Below are 20,866 nucleotides of genomic sequence, written 5' to 3'. Positions count from 1 at the left end.
TATGGAATTGTAAACAAATAAAAAATTCTGAATATGAAAAATTAAATGAAATCAAATAGTTATAAGCAGCAAATCAAGAAAATTCATGGGTCTTGATTATTGGTCAATTTGAAAATAATATTATTTTAATAATTATAACTTAAATGGGTTATATTTTGAAGTTATTTGGGAATCTAACCTTCTTTTTATAAAAATAAATAATAATAAAAATTCTATTTTCAAAACATGATTTCTATACCTGAAATTGTATTTTTTTTAAAATAAAAATTTTAATCTAGTTATTACGATTATAAATGAAATTATGTTATCAAAACACGATTTTTATTTAATCAAAGTAAAAGTTTAATTCCCAAATAATTTCAAAACAAAACTTAATTTAAATAATTATTATTAAAAGAATATTATTTTACAAAGTCTATGTGTTGAGCTAATATCTTATCCTGTAAATCAACAAAATAACTCACTGATTGGTTGCTTATAGCCGGAGTCCCACAATTTCTAGCTAGAGGACAAACGGTTGCGGATGGTGTGTACAACTGCTTTGTTCTCTTGCCCCTAATGTTCAGTCCAGTATAAATATCTTTAGTCATTTTCGTTCAGCACAGGATGCAGAGACATAATAGCCATCGCTCTCAGATAATTTTAAATAATAATTCCATATAAAAAACACAGAACTAATTTAAATAATATGCTGTATTTTAAGATATTTGTTATTATAAAAATAAAAATAGATGAAGAAAAACATATATATATATATATATATATTTTTTAATTTTTATAATAGAAAGAGATTTTATTTGTTGGTTGGGCGCAGCACTTTTTTTTTTTTTTTTTTTGAAAGGGCACAGCACTTTCTTTTGTCCGATGGCCATAATTTTAATCTATATATACCATGTAAATTGTACTATATTCGATAAAGGTCATACTAATGGTATTTTTTTTTTTTTTTTTGGTTGATAATTCGATAAAGCTAGAAAAATACTTAATAGATTGAGAACAATATTGTTTAACAAAATGGGTAATACTTGGATACAATGCCAACTACATCAGGCCTATTTGGTCCGTCCTTTTAGAAAATAAATTTAAAATACAATTTTCTAGTTTTTTATTTTTTTGAGAAATTGTTCTCAAAAATATTTTTGTAGTATTTTCTCAACCCACAAATTTGTTTGACACTTCTTTTCTATTCGAATTTCTCTTAAACAAAAATTAAAAATTAAAAAAAAAAAATGCACAATTCAGTTGAACCCAACAAGACCCAACCAAAATTTTAAATTATTATTTTAATGAACAATGGCCAAATGCCGTTAAAAACTAAATCTAAAATTGATTTTCCCTATAAGAAAGAAAATGACAACGTAATTGTGTTAGTTGCGTTGATGGTGGTTTGGGTCGCTTTTAATTCCCTTATTGCAAACTATGAAACTTGAAATTTAAGAATAAATTTGGTCTCAAATGGGCATAAGATTAGAAAATTACAAGCAAGAAACATACTAAAAAGGCCAATTGTATTAAAAATTTAAATTGAGTGATCCAAACCTAATAAAATATGTTTAAAACTCAAACAAAAATTTAAATTGAACTAAAAAAATTAAAGCAAATTTTCTAAAAGCAACACATTGGAACAGACTAATCAATATTAAATTGAAGCAATTCAACTGAGTAATTCAAATTTGGGAAAATTTTAGGGAGTATTTGAGTAATTTGGTTAAGTTATAGGGGGCATTCAAGCAATTTAATTTTCTAAAATTTGGAAATTTTGATTAGTTTTATAAATTTCTAGGGGAATTTTGCTAATTGGAAAAGTTTTAGGGGTAGGTTTTAGAGGCATTTGGGTAATAATCAAAACTCAAAGGAGTCAAGTGTAATTGTCGAAAGTTGGCTGGTAAAAAGTGTAATTTAAGAAGAGGAGTGGCATTTATTTAAATAAGAGTACTTGGGTTTTGTTGAAAACTTGAAATAGGCTTGTGGATCTTGGATTTGATTTGGGCTTAACTGTGTGTGGATTTGGAGTGTCATGGGTCAAGTGGGCTTAATAGCTATGGGTAGACCCAGGTTTGGGCTTGTGGTCATTTATTAAATGGGCTTGGACTTGTGGTTAAGCACGGAACTTGGGGTTTAGGAACCAGTTAGACCTTCCCAATCAAACCTTGTCTATACACATGCTATTTACATAATATATGCAAGGTTTTTTATTTTTTATTTTATTTTTATTAATTAATTAATTAATTTTTTTACTTGATTCTTTCCTTTTTATCTAAATCTCTTCCCCTTAGTTACACCATACTTAGTTAGGCTGAGTTAGCTAACTCCTCTCTCCCTCCAAACCCTTTTGCTGTCCAATGTAAAGTCCTTAAGTCCAAGTCCTTGGAATTATTTAGCTAGGGTTACTGTCCATCCAATAGTGAATCAATAGTTGAGATTAAAAATTAAAAATTAAAAATTCACATCTAATCTCATCCCTTAAATCAAATGATTTTTTAAGCTTTCAGTTTCTTTTTCTTTTTTTTTCCCCTTTTTAATTTTTACATCTCACGAACATACTGTAGCTCTTTGCAATAATTGTACAGAATCTAAATCATGATCGAATGCATTCTATTTAAAGGATAATTGGGGAAATAGAAGAATGTGGCAACGAAATTATATGAACCCCAAGCTAAAAAAGAATATGAGTCCAAAAGATTTCGTAGATGCCAAACCACAAAAGTTGGTCAAATTTTTGGAATGAGTGGTTCTTGGAAAAAAAAAAAATGATGTTCAGCAACAAATTTCTAAGGCATGAACATATTTATATTTTGGTGTTTTAAGAAAGTATTTAAATTTTTGTATAAATTACGACAAGGGTATGTTGATTTTGGTTGTTGGTTTGACTTTTAAATACCATACGTTTAAATATCTGATTTTAGATTAACCAGTTGGACAAATAAGTTTACATTGTTAACTGATTTTGAATGTTGCTCCCGGTTTCAAAAAAAAAAATGCTTACAAGTTACCAAAGATACAATCACATCAATTCTCTCTCTTTTTTTTTTTTTCTTTTTTTTTTTTTTTCCAAAAAAAAATCATCGTTTCTGTCTTGTTTGTTTATACTCATGAAGAATTTAATTTTTTTTTAGGAAAACAATATAACAATAACGATACATGTTATGGACTTTTTAGAGATTTTTTGTGGATCAAATTAGGGATTATCTTTTACTTAAAAAGAAATTTTTTAATTTATTTTCTCTTCAGCTTTCTCCTTGATTTAGGGAGAAAACATTTTGGTGAGTCTAAAGAGAAAACACTGGGCCTACCAAATTTTCTATCTTCTCCGCTCTCCAATCAAATACCTGTAAAAACCATTTTCTCTCATTTTTTTTTTTTTCCATTTTTCCTAAAATATATCCAACCAAACGGACCCTAAAACTTGATACCAAATTTGAATCCCATTTGAATTTGGTCATTTGTAACATATTAAGAATTTAATTAAACTTGATTTTGAAATGTAAAATTTTGCTTTGGAAGGAAATAAATTAAGAAAGGGAATAAATTCATATTGCATTTTCTATAATGAATTGGGTCTTGGGCATTCAATTAATTAATTTTGTTTCCTTTTATACCTATCCTTAGGTTTCATAGGAATCAAATAAAAGGCATTATTACTTCCTATCAACAACGCAAAAAATCAAAAGTAATTAACTTATTACTAGTTTTTTTTTTTTAGGGGAAAACTTATTACTAGTTAATTTAATTTCCTTTAAAATTTTTTTAATAAAATTGTTAGAGAATTTTATAGTTGCTCAGATGGTCGATTACAATAATTTTAAATGGAAAAGGAAAAAAAAAAATCTAAAGTCCAAAACAGCCATTTAAAAAAAATTAAGGCATAAAATTGACAATAACCCAAAAAGGAGTTTTGGACCACATCATTAACCGGTGGACATCACTCTGTTGATAGACTATTGGAATGTAGCAAGAATGGTGAGCTTCTTATATGAACTACAATGAATACTAACTCCTCATATTAATTATGCCAACGCAACGTTGTTTGTGTCGATTTTGTAGCCCACCGTAGGAATAGCTAATTAAATCGAGAGTTTAGTCACAATTAAAGGACCAAAAGTAAATATAAATAGAAAAGGTAAAGTCTGAAAGGAGATTAGTAGCTTGGAGGGCTTGGGATAAGTTGTGCCAACCAAAGTGCCAAGGAGGGTTGGGTTTCAAAAAAGCCAAAGATGTGAATCAAGCCCTATTGGCCAAACATGCTTGGATGATAGCCTTGAAGAGAGATAGCTTATGTATGAGAATACTTAGGGCAACGTACAAAGTTAGAAACGATTGGCTTCGAAAAAATCCCCCAAGAGAGCTTCACCGATGTGGAAAGCAATAGAAGGGGCTAAAAAGCTTATTGCAAAAGGGGCTTGTTATTTGATAGGAGATGATACATCTGTGAATGCTTGGTTAGATCTATGGATCCCTTGGGTTCAAGGATTCAAACCTAAACCAAAAGATGAAAGCATCATCCAAAACCTTTTGATGGTATCACAATTAATTGATGCAAGTTGTCGTAGTTGGAAAATCAACCTCCTCCAAGAGTTGTTTGACCCAACCTCAGTCCGAGCAATTATCCAGATCCAAATCCCAATGAGCCCAAGACCAGACAAGCTTATTTGGGTTCTAGACCAAAAGGGCAATTTCTCTGTTAAGTCAGCCTATAGAGCATCCCATGATCAATCTCCAAGCAATGCTCCTTATAATGTGCCTTGGCAAGAATTGTGGAGGCTGAGAGCTCCAGAAAAAACAAAAATGATATTGTGGAGGATTGGACAAAATGCCATCCCCGCAAAAGAAAATATTATGCTGAGAATTGGTGAAGGGGATCCAAAATGTGTGTTATGTGGCGAAAATATAGAAAATTGCTGTCATCTATTTTTTAAGTGCAATGTTGCCAGGGCACTTTGGTTTGCTAGTTGTGATGGATTGAGATCGGATTCCATACCGATATCCACTAATGGGGATATTGTCAAATTCATAGTTATTCCTTATTGGGCTTTGTGGAGTCTAGTTATGTTTGATCTGGTTGACGACTCGACCCGACCCGACCCGAATAATGTTGCGTGGTTTTTAATGGGAGATTTTCTGAGACTTAGTCCATGGAGTGGAGGCTTGGGCCGATAGGCCCAAGTCGAAGCGCAAAATTTTTTTTGGCCCGTTTTGTAGCCTATTGTGAATCTTGTGTGCAGGATGTAAAAAAACCATTTTTGGTGATTAGGGTTTTGTATTGTTGTCATTCTTGAGAGATTGAAACATTGTACTGCCGCACTTTGTATTTTTCCTTGATAATAGTGAAATCCCTGCAACTCCGTGGACGTAGGTAAATTGCCGAACTACGTAAATATTGTCTTGTGCGTGTGATTGTTTTTTTTTTCTTTGGCATGTGTTTTCTCTATTTTTGTTTCTTACAGATTGGGAATTTTGGGTTAATTCCCTACAAGTCCTAATAGCTTTTTGGGGGTGGTATCAACAAGGAATAAAAAGGATAATGAGCTAGAGTCATTAAGAATGATGTTCACTCTAGAAGCAATTTGGTTCATGAGGAATCAATTATTGTACAATGCTGACCACATTGACATTATGGAGGCCTCCCAACTTAGGGTGAGTTTGGTTCAACTTTTTGTAAAAGTGCATAATGAAAAAGTGGAGTTTTCAAAAAGTGCATAATGAAAAAGTACATTTTTAAAAAACTGAGTGTTTGATAAAAACTGTTAAAAAGTGCTTTTTGAAAAAACTGAGTATTTGGCTAGCACTTATAAAAGTGGAGGTTTGAGTTGTAAATTACCAAAAAGGACAAGATATATATATATAAGTAAATTTTTTGTTTTAATTATCTCTTTTAATGCAAATTATGGACACAACATTTTTACAAAAATTTCACAATAAAGTCTATATGACAAGTTGTTAATGGTAGATAAAAAAAATAATAATGTCATTAGTAGGTTCAAACGAGAACCAATAACAAATTACTGTGTAAAATTTATTATGAGAAGTGTTACGTTCACATCATTTTTCGCAACAAAATTTATGTGGAAAGTTGTTACTAGTTCTAATTTGAACCCACAACTGAAATTATTTTTTTACTAACCAATATTAACTAATAACAATCTGTTACTTAAAATTTATTGTGAAAATATTGTAAAAATATTACAGTAGCATTTCTCAATTAGGATTTTTTATTTTATTTATTTTTTTTTTTCCATTTCACTTTCAACCATACATTTTAGTTTTATTTTTTTTTCTTTTTTTTTTCTTTTTTTTCTCCTCCACACGTTCTCCACTATCTCTACCCCTCTTTTTACTCTCCTTTTCTCCCTCATTCATCAGAACATTCCAAGAGCTCCTTCTTTCTCCAGCTCCCTCTCTTTTTTTTTTTTTTTTTTTTTTTTTTCCAAAACTCTCTCTGTTTATAAGAAAATTTCCTTTCATCCTCATTCAAGCAAACATTCACAGGAAGTCCATACTTCATGTTGTTGCTCATCTTCGTCCCCAACCCGTCCAAATGTCAGCTGGCTTCTGTCCTTTGTCTTATTTTTTTTTTTTGCTTTTATTGTTATGATTTGATTAATTTTAAAACTGTGTTTTTGAGTTTGTATTCTGGTAATCTGATTATGCCTGAGTTTAGAGATGTTTGAGAGAAAGATTTTTTATTGTTATGATTTGTAGTGTTTGTTCTGTGTTTGTTCATGGGTATTTCTGTAATTTCATCATTAGCAACGGTAACCCATCAAAACTTGCAGTGCGCGTTTTCATTTATGGACCCTCAGAGGTCCATAAAATTTCCACGTTCTGTCCGCATTTTTGGCCTATGCCCAAAATGTAACTTTTATCAAAAAGTTGCGTTTTGGCTTAACCAAACGCAATTTTAGGCCTGGCTTTCTTCAAAAAGCGCTTTTTGGGCTCAAAATGTGGAAACAAACAGGCACTTATAAAGAAGAGAACATTGGAATATGCTAAGACCTTATCTAAGGAAAACTGGAAAAAACCATATCTAGGGATAAGAGCGTAAATGGTTGGGAAGCTCCAGAGGATGGATGGATTAAAATCAATGTGGATGCTGCTGTGTCTAAAAATGTCATTGCTTTGGCGGTGGTGGCTAGAAATAAAAATGGAGAGGTGCCTAAAGTTTGGGCTAAAAGGCATGAATGGTGCTCACCAATGCAAGCTGAAGCTGCAGCAGTATATTGGGCAATCCAGCTAGCGCAAAAGGAGAATTGGCAGTATATCATCATTGAAGGAGATGCTAAGTCTTGTATTGATCCCCTAACCACACCTGAACTGCAACCTGATTGATCCATTGCTACTACTATTAGTAATATCCTTGATCTTAGTAACTTCTTTTTGAACTGTAAATTTAGTTGGGTTAGAAGATGTTGCAATATTGCTGCCCATGTGGCTGCAATGTATGCAATTAGATTTTGTAGAGCTTTGTGTTTCAATATGTATAATCTTCCTGTAATAATTGCAAAAGCTTGTAAGGCTAACAACCGTTGTTTTACTTATTGAATGATAATATTGTTGTTTAGCAAAAAAAGAAGAAAAGATTAAAATTCTTTATTTTTTTCTTATATATGTTGAAAAAGATTTTTTATCTGTTCTGGACCTCTTTCGACGTCAGAAGACCAAAATTATCAAGCAGACTAAATACCCATAAGAGATAATAATAAAAAATTAAAAGATAAACAAGGCTAATTAAATTTCTTAATATTTAATCCAAGATGGTCGAACCAGTGCAGCGTGATTCTAAGCCTGTTTGGCCCGCAGTGTTATGGAGGTTCACAAAGCTCCTTCAAAAAAAAAAAAAAAAAAGGGAAAAAAGAAGAAGAAAAAGATAGGTGGAGAATTTGACAAATTTTGTAATAGAAGTTTTATCTTCTTAAGTAACTCACTGATCTGATATATCTTCTCACGTATATATAATAGTGAATTGAACTAATTAAATTCATACTAAAAGCAATCATTGATGTTAGAGTACCACTTTGCTATACTTCTGTACCACATTTTGTTTTGTTTTGTTTTGTTTTGTTTTTTGTTTTTTTTTTTTTTTTTTTTTTTTTAGAAAAAGAAAAAAGTACCACCTTGAGAGTTGAGAGAACTCTTATCATTAAGAATCATGAAAATCCAATGACTGGAATTTTCTTCAAAGTTGAATAACAACATAAAACAAACCCAGATGAGATTAGGATTGTTTGAGTTACTAATTGATGGACGTTGCAGTAAGTTGGCTTATCCCACAAAAATTTAAAGTTTCCTAACAAGGAACCATGACCTTCCTGCATCCTGTGAGAGATGTTGGGGTAGGAGCGATTGTAATGGGAATAGCCTTGAAGTGGTACGAAGAAAAAAAGAGAATAATTAAAAAATAGTCAATAGCAATTTTGCAAAACAACAAAGTCGGTGGCATATTGGGATAAGTTTGAGTTACACTGAACCTTTATTAATTTTTAAGATTTTTAATTGATAAAAAAAATAAAAATTCATGTTAGTCGAAATTAAGGTCAAATTATCAAGTATTTATGTACTTTCTCTCATTATTTACTAATGAGGCTAAAATACAAATTTGCATCCTTTAAATTGTTAAATTCATTTTTGTTGAATAAAATATATACTTTACTAGATGTCATGTAGACACATACCTTTGGTGGAGCAGATCACCAAATTGCCGGATCTTACACTTTGCTTGCTTTACGAACTCCTCACGATCTCCTTTGTGGAACACCTCCAAGTCGTAGGAAAGGCTACTAGAGTCTCTCCTAATTTCCACGCTCCAAATTCTAGGGAACAGTAGATGATGTCCCAGAGAGACGGCTTATTTTGAGAGAGCACTCAAAACTATACGTATGTTTTCTCACTGTGTCTAACCACTATCTGACTGATGTAGGAGTATTTAAATACTAGTAGAGATTCACTTATTATCAGATATATGTGATCCCTAAAAGATCTCATCTTTTTAAATTTAAATGACTCCAATACTAATATTGATAACTCATATCAATATCTGTTAAGTTCAAATTTAAACTCACTTATCAGATAACCCATGTGGACGATCCATGGGCCATGGTTTATGGGTTGGACCAAAACCAGCCCAATTTCTAACATCTCCCACTCGTCCACACTAGGTACTACAGTCAGAACTAGCTCCTCTCAATCTTTTATCCAATCCTCTCTTTATACAGAAAAATGGAGTGTGCGACCTGACGAGAAGGTGTAGGGTAGGAGTACTATATTAAGTCACCATCTAAACTAACATAGTACATCACTCATTGTATCTCGTCTATGCCCCAGATTATTTGATCACACCCGATCAAGTTTCTTTAATCCCTCATGAGTTCAAAACTCAAATCAACACTTGATCCTATACCATATAATATGCTCATGATTATGTTGAAAAATAAATTCCTCATAATCGCCCGGGCTATGAGCCATAAAATAAATGGTGTGTTCTAAATAATCTTCCCCAGACACTCATGTCAATTCATTTACACTTGACCGCTTTCCTAGACATGCTCCGCGAGACCGTATATATCATGGCCCTAAGATGACATGCTAAAGTAGCGACATCAAACATTCACTTCATGACATAGTTCTAGGTCGAAAAAGGGCACAGAATGGACCATATAATGGTCGACTAGGGCTCACATAGTGACGGAGTAGGGATCTATCCAATCACTCCCTTAATTGGTCGGCTATAGCACATACAGTATAATTTGTATGCTACGGTGGAGCTCCCACTCAACTGGGCTTGTCACACTCAAACACCGTACAAATCTTAGTCCAATTGCCACAAAAGCAACCAACCTGAGTTTCTCAGCACAGTTACACATCAAGTTCCTGTCCAAGATCTCACATTTGGCTTTATTCAGGCTTTATGAAGTTGTGGATACACTTCAAGTGCGACTCCCATAAGTCTCATCTTAGCCTAGCTAAGGCGACATTCATTATATAATCTTGCACGCCTCCCTAAGCGTCAAGATGATCACTTACTTGATTTACAGAAAAAACAAAGTGATCACTATGTCTCATCCTGCTCGCTACTCAAGCGCTAGGGTGATCGTCTATGTGAGTAGACCGATCTAAGCCTGGTGACATATTCTCAAATAACGTGTGCTCAGTATGCAATATCAATTACATCACAAGATGAATCAAAATGAATAACATCATTATTGCATAAAGTATGAATAAACATAAATGTCCATAAGGTATCCAAAAAACATATCAAATCCTACAAAGTCCCAAACTCCTAACATGAGCCTGAAAAACATCTCTAGCAATGGCTTTAGTAAGTGGATCAGCCACCATCCTGCTAGTGGAGATATGTTGGAGGATCACCTCTCCTTGTGTAATAGCAAGACGAATGTAGTTATAACGAGTCTGTATGTGTTTGCTTTTGCTATGATACTTAGGATCTTTAGCATGAGACAAGGCTGCCATATTATCACAATACATCTTTACAGCTTCATCTGCAAGAGATGTCGCCCTTAGACTTTGGAAAAATCTCTTTAACCAAACAGCTTCTTGTGCTGCTACTGAACAAGCAACATACTCAGACTCCATTGTGGATAAATCAATGCAAGACTGTTTCTTACTGCACCAAGAGATAGCTGCACCACTAAGTAGAAATGCATAACCTGTAGTGGACTTACGCTCATCTCTATCACTGGCCCAGTCAGCATCAGAATATCCTCTCAATCTCAAATCTCCACCCTGATAGCAAAGAATGAGATCCGATGTCCCACGAAGGTATCGAAAAATCCTCTTAACTGCTTGCCAATGAACAGGTCCTGGATTACTTTGATAATGACTAACCATACCAACTGCAAAACAGATGTCTAGTCGAGTACACAACATAGCATACATCAGACTTCCAACTGCACTTGCATAGGGAACTCTTGCCATTTCTCTCTTTTCCTTTTCTGATTTAGGGCAATCTTCAAGGCTTAATGTATGTCCCTTCTCAATTGGAGTGTCTATGGGTTTGGAATTATGCATACGGAATCGCTCTAAGATCATCTTTATGTAAGTTTCTTGAGACAAACCAAGAAGCTTCTTTGAGCGATCCCTGAAGATCTTAACTCCAAGCACATAATTAGCCTCTCCCATGTCCTTCATTTCAAAAATAGAGGACAACCACCTTTTGGTGGTGACAATCATCTCCATGTCATTTCCAGCTAACAAAATGTCGTCCACATACAAAGATAGGATAAGTAAACTCTTTCCTGATCGTTTGACATACACACAATGGTCTTCTTCCATCATTTCGAAACCAATCAAAATAATAGCCTTATGAAATTTGAAATACCATTGTCTAGACGCTTGCTTTAGGCCATAAATGGAACGTTTAAGGCGGCATACTTTGCGCCCTTGTTCCTTGACCTCAAAGCCAATAGGTTGATCCATATAGATCTCCTCGTCTAGTTCTCCATTGAGAAATGCAGTCTTTACATCCATTTGGAAGAGTTCCAAATCCAAATGTGCAACAATAGCCAGAATAAGGCGAATAGAGACAAATCTCACTACTGGGGAGAAAGTCTCTTCATAGTCTATCCCTTCTCTTTGGGTATAGCCTTTCGCCACGAGACGAGCCTTATATTTGTCAATCGATCCATCTGCCTTGCGCTTTATTTTTAAGACCCACTTGTTTCCAATGGTCTTGCGCCCAGGCGGAAGGTCAACCAACTCCCAAACTTGATTCTTTGCCATAGAATCCATCTCATCCCTCATGGCAACTATCCATTCATGTGAAGCAGGTGAAGCTAATGCTTCCTCATAGGAAGCAGGCTCATCAAGGTCCAGTGAATCACATATAAAAGATTCCCCTTCAATCTCAAAATGACGACTGGGAATAGTTCCAGGTTCACTTCTACGTACCTTGAATCCTTGTGTGTCACTATCTAGTGTTTTGCTCCCACTAGGAGCAAAATCACTCCCACTATCTTTGGCGATTTCAGGATGAAGTTGTGATTCTCCACCCTCGCCCAAAGATGGTATGACACCTTCAAGTTCTTGCAGCTCATAAAGCTGAAAATCTTGTTTTGCTTCACTGATGCTTGGAAAATCATCTTCAATGAAGTTGACATCACGAGACTCTATCTCAGTCATTCCACCATCAGAATGTTCACCATACATTACATACCCCTTTGAGCTTTTTGAATATCTTATAAAGATTTTCTTACTTGCTCTAGGGCCCAATTTCCCATACTTATGGGAAGTACTGTGAACAAAACCTGCACAACCCCAAGGCCGCAAGTTCTCCAAATTGGGTTTTGCACTAGTCCATAACTCATATGGTGTTGTGGGAACTGACTTAGAAGGCACACGGTTAAGGATGTAGGCAGCAGTCATCAATGCATCCCCCCAAAACGAAATTGGAAGGTTGGCTTGCGCCATCATCAATCTAACCATCTCTAATAGAGTACGATTCCTTCTTTCTGCAACACCATTTTGTTGTGGAGTACCAGGAATCGTCAATTGCCTACGTATCCCTTTTTCCTCACACAGTTCCTGAAACTGTTTAGACAAATATTCACGACCCCTATCAGTTCGAAAAACCTTTAGGTTCCTTTCTTTCTGATTCTCAACCTCTGCCACAAAGCGCTTAAAGCAATCTAATGCTTCAAAGCGATGAGAAATCAGATAGACATAACTGAAACGTGAATAGTCATCTATAAATGTGAGAAAATAAGAGGCGCCATGGCATGCCTTAACATTCATAGGTCCACATATGTCTAAATGGACTAATTCCAAAGGATGAGTTGCCCTTGGAGCCTTAACAAAAGGCTTCCTACAGGCCTTTCCAGCTAGACTAATGATAGACCCCAATAGGCCTTCTCTAGCTAGTCTAGCCAATCTTTCTTTTCCTATGTGTCCAAGTCTAGCATGCCACATTACAGAATCAGAAATATCATCATTATGAGCAATGAAAGAAAAAGAGGAATTATCTAAATCCAACATAAAGAAATTATTAGATAAATAACCATGTCCATACAAGGTTTTATTTAAATAAAAATCCAACTGAGGACCATCAAAACGGAAACTAAATCCAAGTCTAAGCATAGTAAGTACTGAAAATAGATTACATTAGACACCAGGTGCATGAAGCACATCATGAAGAAGTAACGTACGTCCCAGACGCAATTTGAGTTGGTATGTTCCAACTCCTATGACTTCTTCTTGAGCTCCGTTACCCAAAATAACGTACTGTGTACCTGTTGGTATCCTTTTGTAATCCACACACCCAACTCTATCTCTGGCTATATGTTTGGTTGCTCCTGAATCTACAATCCACCCAGGAATAGTATGAGCAACAAAAACATGTGTACAAACATAAGTAATAGCAGAGTTGTTAAGAATGGATACCTTCTTCGGCTCAGTGCACTCACGAGCGAAGTGACCCTTCTTACCACAGTTGTAGCACTTGATCTTTGCCTTGTCCTTCTTAGCACGCTTGCCCTTTTGGCGCTTTGCTATCTTGCCTTCTTTAGGCCCAAGGTTACCAGCTCCTTTGGCATTCCTCCCTTGTCCTTTGCGTTTAGGCCTAAATGCCTTCCGCTGCCCAGATTGGGTGACAAGGAGGGTGTTTTGGTGCACCCCCATGCGCTCTGCCTCAAGCTCGAGATGACAAGAAATATCAGAAAAAGTCTTGATATTCTCACTATGTGTCAAAACAAGCTTCATTTGCCCCCAAGTAGGTTCAGGCAGTGAACGTATCACCGCTGTGACCTGTTGTTCATCAGAGAGATTATTACCAGCAGCCTTTAGGTCACGGATCAATGCTGACATTGTCCTTAGATGTTCAGCTATGCTATGTTTTGAATCCATAACATATTGCTCAAACTTCAAAGTAAGAGCCCGCAACCTAGTTGTTGAAGTCCCTCCAAAGGCAATCTTAAGCTGGTTCCACATCTCTTGGGCATTTGGGTAGTTCTCAAACTCCCCAATAAGATCATTAGAAAAAATGTGGTCTAAACAAAATTAAGAATATATATAGTTTTACTATAAATTAAAAAATATATATAAATTAAAAGCCCACTGTTTGTAAACAATATTACAAACCCACACAACCACTTGCATGTGGCTTATCACTTGCATAGTTTCCTTGTTGAAGGAAACAACAACAATATGTGATACACGAACGTGATATGCACATTATCTTTATCAAGGTGTAACTAATAAAGTAGTGTGGGGCCCTTATATTTGTTTGTATATGAAACAAGGATAGTGTTCTAGTGTAACTAACACACTAACATCAACGTGGGGCTCCTTTGTTTCTTTTTTTTTTTTGGTGAAAGCAACATGGGACTTATACATTACACAATATTAGATAACCACTCAAACAATTAGTGGTTAGTGGAGCCCGCACGGTACACTATTATAAAACAATTTTCACTTTATTGTTCATCCTCTTTCACGTTAGACATCAAATTTTCAGATTTTATCAAATACAACCATAATCTTTAAAAGACCATAACTTTCTCATTTAAAGTCTAAATTAAGCATGTAAACTGTCGTTTTAAAGCTTATGGAATGTACTTTCAAATCATTAAAAAATATTTGACATTAAACAAGATTTAATGGGTCAAAATAAGCCTGTAAATTTCAGATTTCATGTAAACAATAAAAAATTACAGCTTTTTATTTCTCTCTCTACATGCCATAACATGCCTAAAAAAACAATTACAGATCTGAAAAATTAAAAAAAATTACAGATCTGAAAAAATTAAAAATTACTTAAACTTTTAATTTTAGCATGCATATGGGATTATATATTTAAGAGATCATGGCATCATTCAAGAGTGAAAACAAGCATAAAACGGCTCTGATACCAATGTTGAATAAATATATACTTTACTAGATGTCATGTAGACACATACCTTTGATGGAGCAGATCACTAAATTGCCAGATCTTTCACTTTGCTTGCTTTACGAACTCCTCACGATCTCCTTTGTGGAACACCTCCAAATCGCAGGAAAGGCTACTAGAGTCTCTCCTAATTTCCACGCTCCAAATTCTAGGGAACAGTAGATGATGTCCCAGAGAGACGGCTTATTTTGAGAGAGCACTCAAAACTATACGTATGTTTTCTCACTGTATCTCACCACTATCTGACTGATGTAGGAGTATTTAAATACTAGTAGAGATTCACTTACTATCAGATATATGTGATCCCTAAAAGATCTCATCTTTTAAATTTAAATGACTCCACTACTGATATTGATAACTCATATCAATATCTGTTAAGTTCAAATTTAAACTCACTTATCAGATAACCCATGTGGACGATCCATGGGCCATGGTTTATGGGTTGGACCAAAACCAGCCCAATTTCTAACAATTTCAATCCTCCAAATTTACTAGTATCTTTAATTGAGTCTTCAAATTTCAAATCTATTCAATTCCCGTCTCTTGTCCAATTTTAATGAAAAATTGCTATAGAAAAAAATATAAAGAGTTAATATAGATTTTTTATGTGAGATTTTTTTTTTTCAAATTATTTTTTTCACTAGTTAATTGTATACTTAATGATAATGAAAATAAAGTAATAAATTTCACTCATACTTATAGGTGCAATTTACATTTTAACTTTTTAATAACAATAATAAATATGTGAGTGACAAAAGCACTTACTTTGAGCATATTGCGATATTTTTAAGCTGATTAGCAAGGAGTTTGGAGTATATACGAATAGGTTGAGCATCTTGTCAAATGTAATATTAAATTTTTTTTTGTTTAATGAAAGTCCAGATTATCAAAAAAATAAATAAATAAATTGGTATAGTTTAGGTAATTTTATCTTCGGCATGAAGACAATGTGTATAATACATACATTGCGTGAATAAAAAAAATTACATACATTGTGTGCAATAATTGTTCTTCGGTTCACTTTTTCTTGCACGTGACTTCAGAAAATTTTATTGTAATAAAAAAAAAATAATAATAATAATAAGTCCCACTCCCACGGTTTACGTTTTTTTTTTTTTGGATAGAGAAGTAGAAACACGGTTTACGTTTTGTATCGTTACTTAGATTTTTGATGATCTACTTTTTCTTTTTTGAACCACCACCATATTCATAGGTCTTGATTTTTAGAACTTAGTATCATAGTTTTGTTAAAAGATCGTCAAACTATGCATATGTATATATATATATACATATATATGTTAAAATTGTACGCATTGGATAGAATTTTAGATTTTTATTTTTATTTTTTTATCATAAGATAGCTGTTGATATTTTTCTAGATCTCCTCTTTTGCCTAATTCTTTCTGTGTCTCATCCTATATTTAAATCAACTGAGTCCAATTCTGAATCCGTTGTCTTCTTCAATAGGGTTTAGTATCAAAATGTTTCTGTTTGACTATATATATGAGCCAAGCCAATGTATTCGTTCTGGATTTCTTATTTCTTGTTTAATAGTTTGTTTTGTTCTATATTTCCTTTTGTTATTGCTCCTGTCAACCTAATAAGGCCCTAAAATTATTTACTTTATGTTTGGCTACATAAATTTTATTTTTCCAAGAGGATTGATTTCAAACACTGTCCAGCTTTATAAGAAACTTGCTTAGTTGCTTCTATTTGTGTAGCAAAAGAAAAGATCTTTGTTACATTTATACAGATTTAAGAATCTACCACACTTTTTACATGTTTTTTTCCCCCAATCCCCCTCCCCCCTTGTTCACAACTTATATGCTTTGAATTGGTCAATTAAGATTCAATGTTGCCAATTACATTCAAGTTACATGACTGTGTTTTGTATGATTCTAAGGGTTTTAATTTAATGTACTTGCTCTGTTGGCCTGGATATAAAATTCAAATTTTCCAAAATCTTATTTTAATCTTAGGAAAACCACTATCAATAATAATAATAATAAGAATTTAGAAAGGCCTTTTTTTAGATGGAATTTTACTACTTTAGGACAGTTGCACGCTACTTTGTTTTAGAAAGAAACTTATATATAAATTTCATCTTATATGAGTCCACCTTTGATTCTTACAAAAACAAAAATGGATCACTTTTGAGAATTGTACCTATTAATTTATACTTATTTGTGGGAAGTTAGCACGTATAGATGATGCAGAAGCTGAAAATTAGGCAATATCATTATCATTACATTAATGGTCCTTCTTGCTTCAATTTGTTTTCTTACTATACCTCGATAAGCTACATTTTTACTAAACGTTTTCTCTTGTGACTATTCTTGTTGACTGATAATGTGAAGATATCTAAAGCATTCTCTTCTTTATTTACAGGATCTATCTCTTGACTTTCATGCGTTTTTTTCACCATATGCTGTTACAGGTACTCGCCGAAACAAACACAGTCTTAATTATTATTGTCTTCATTGCTTAATCATTTGCCTTCAATTGTGGTGACATTTAGTTGAACTCTTGTATCCCCCATTTAACATGGCTGAGGTATTGAAATGGTAAAATCTTCTGGCAAGCCTGTGTTCTTTATTACTAATTTTTGTTCTTGTTGCTTAAATTCCTTTAAGTCTATTCAGCTCTCTGTATTTTGAGAATGATGTTCTTTTGCTTGTCCTTAATTAATTAGACCATTTTCTGGAAATTGGTATCATAGATTTTTTTTTTCTCTGGCATACCAGTGGAGTACTTTGAGCATATTAACCAAAAGATAATTGTAAGAGACATGTTACATGTCACTTTGAACGATGTTTTGAATTTGTTTTCAAAATACTGAATAAAGTATTAGTATCAGCTTTCTACAATGGTAAATGCACAACATGCTTGTTACCCTCCCCAAACTTTAGCAACATTTGTTAAATGTTGGGATGTATTCAAACATTACTGCGAACCAAAAATACAACGGGAGATCCATCAATAGGTAGATGAAATCTTTTGTATGAACAAGAGGCTGTGTTATTGGAAATTTGCACTTGAAATTATTATTATTATTATTTTTATAAGTACCTTTGTAATGTTTTTTCTTCACTCTTAATGTGTAGATGTAGCATTTGTTACATCTTTAATGGATGGGATGAATATTGTCAGCTATGAGTTTGTTGCCTGCTAAGCTTCCAAGAAAGTAATTCTCATTCTAAGTGAGGTAAAATTTTCAATTACTTGGTTTTTTGTGTGATTGTTAGTTGGTTGGTACCAAAGTGTGGCTATTATCAAGTGATGTGCTGCAAGCATAAATGTTTTGGCTATTAGTAAATGGAAAAAGTTTTTGGAGCTATCTTTCTCCAACCCATAATGTGCAAATCAAAGAGACCATCTGTGTGTAGTTTCAATTACATGACTCTTTTTAATGAGTAACTTCCATGCGATTAGCCACTTCCACTAGGATAGGGAAGAGTACTCTCAATTAAAGTTAAGTTTATCTCCATCTGACAAATACATCCCCTTCCAACCTACCAATCTCCTCTCCATCTTCTCAAGAATGAAATCAATTTCTACTTGAGCTTGGCACCCAATGGAATTCCCAAATATTTCATTGGAAGCATTGCCCTTCTACAACCCAAAATGCCAACTAATTCCTGCATATTATTCACCTCCCCTACTGGTACCAGCTCTGACTTGCTCAAATTCACCTTCAATCCCATGATTGATTCAAACCAAGAAAGAATGTGCCATAAATGAGCAAAATCTGATTAGCATCTGCATCACAGAAGATTGAGCAAAATCTGATTTGCGTCTGCATCACAGAAGATTCACGTATCGTCAACAAATAGGAGATGGGAGACCATCAGCAGATTAATAGTTGACATGCCTACAGAGAAACAACATAGCAACCCCCCTCTCACAGTCTCACAGCATGATCGATACAACTTAAAGCCTCCATCACGATAACAAATAACAATGGAGACAAAGGGTCCCCTTAACACAACACCCTCAAACTGTCAAAAACCCCACTTTGGAAACCATTAATCATAATGGAAATCTCACCGTAGTAATACAAAACTTAATCCACTTCCTCCACCTCTTTGAGAAACCACATCTCCAAAGCATATAAATAAGGAAGTCCGAAGTCCCAACTAACATGGTTGTAAGCCTTCTCCAAATCTAGTTTACATAAAACCCCTGGAATCCTAGACCTCCACCTGCTGTCTAGAAATTCATTGGCAATTAACACGGAATTCAAGATCTGCCTGCCATTAACAAACACATCTAGTGACTCAGAAATGATAATATGCATCACCTTTCTCAACCTATTTGCTAAAGCCTTAGAAATAATTTTGTACATTCCACCCACTAGGCTAATAGGTCGAAAGTTTTTCACCACCACACAGCTTCACTATTTTAGGAATAAGCACAAGGAATGTTGCATTGAGACTCCTCTCAAAAATACCTTGGGTATGAAAATTCTGGAACACCACCATTATTTCATCCTTCAAAATACTCCAACACTATTGGAAAAATGCCATAGAAAATCTGCTGGGCCCCAAGGCCTTATCACCATTGAAACCATAAATTACCCCAAACACCTCCTTCATCAAATGGTCTGCCATGCATCATGTTTCACGTGGACTATTTGAGGGAAAGAAATAGGACTAATGGGGGACAAGAGTTTTTCTGTTGATGGAATAAAGTATTCTCATCCAAACCTTGTGGCTGTTATTAGATGTAAGTAGTCCTTTCACTTTCCCTGATTTTTTGAAGTTATTATATTACTGATTATTATTTTGGGGAGAGGCTTTAGTATACAGTCTATCGACATAAGTTCTTTCATTAGTATAGTGCAAATGTTTTAGGTTTATAATAAAAGTATTTTCACTTAAAAAAATAAAATAAACTCAAACTCTTACCTTAATATGTGCAAACTCAAACTCAAACTCAAACAATTAGGCAGCGGCATTTGGGGTAGTTTAAGGTTTCAATGGTGATAAGATGCAGTCACTGTTTGATGACAACCAGAGGAATGAGAGTGCTCTGACCATGGTCGTTGCTGTTCAAAATAGTGATTTCCTCCTCCTTCTTCTTCAACTAATTGTACACTTAACATGAGTCACTTCGATAAACCAAGCTGCATTTTGTTAGGAATGACAATGGACAACAAATAGGAAATTGCATGTTGCACAACAATGGATGCCATTTAACGAAGTGCACTCTATATGAACCAAAGAGAAGTATACCATGATATGTGAAGACTGAAGTTATAGATTATATGCTTCTTTAGAGTGTTAAGGCTAAAGTAGAGTCTGATGATTTTGTTAGATACTAAGTCTCCAAAATTATATCAAGCACGATTTTGGGAGAAAAAATGTGCTTTAATATTATAATATCACATGCAATAAATTATAAATATGCAAACTAAGATTTAGGAATTGGTCATAGGATAATAACATTTTCATAAACGCAATGGGTATCCTCTAGAACTTAGGTGGTTGGTTGGAACTCAAGCCAATTAGCCCAAATAGGCTGGTAACTTACTCATTAAATATTAGTGAGACAAAACTAGCAATGTAAATTTTAGTATTAGTCCCAAATGGAAATTTTCATAAAATTCCATGTTTAGTTTATTAGAACGATATTCAAAATCTTATAGAGCAATGTCTACTACTATGTATGGATGGAGATGAGGTGGTACTTTCATGATAGAACATTTGGTATAAAAATTAGACTGGACCCAATAAGGCACCGTTACTCAAAATAAATGTGTAGAAGGAGAGAATTAACTAGCTGGATAGGTTATTCCATAGTGGGTGGCAGTGATTCTAATTTGGAGGAATAAATACAGAAAATACCATTATCTTAGGTGTGATAATTTCAAGATATGAAATTCAATAAACAATTAAATGTCTTTCAAAAGATAATCTGTCAATAATAAACAGTTTTTTTTTTTTTTTTTTTTTGATAGGTAGTAATAAACAG

This window comes from Quercus lobata, chromosome 5 (assembly GCF_001633185.2).
Source record: "Quercus lobata isolate SW786 chromosome 5, ValleyOak3.0 Primary Assembly, whole genome shotgun sequence".
NCBI lineage: Eukaryota > Viridiplantae > Streptophyta > Magnoliopsida > Fagales > Fagaceae > Quercus > Quercus lobata.
This window is presented reverse-complemented; position numbering follows the sequence as displayed.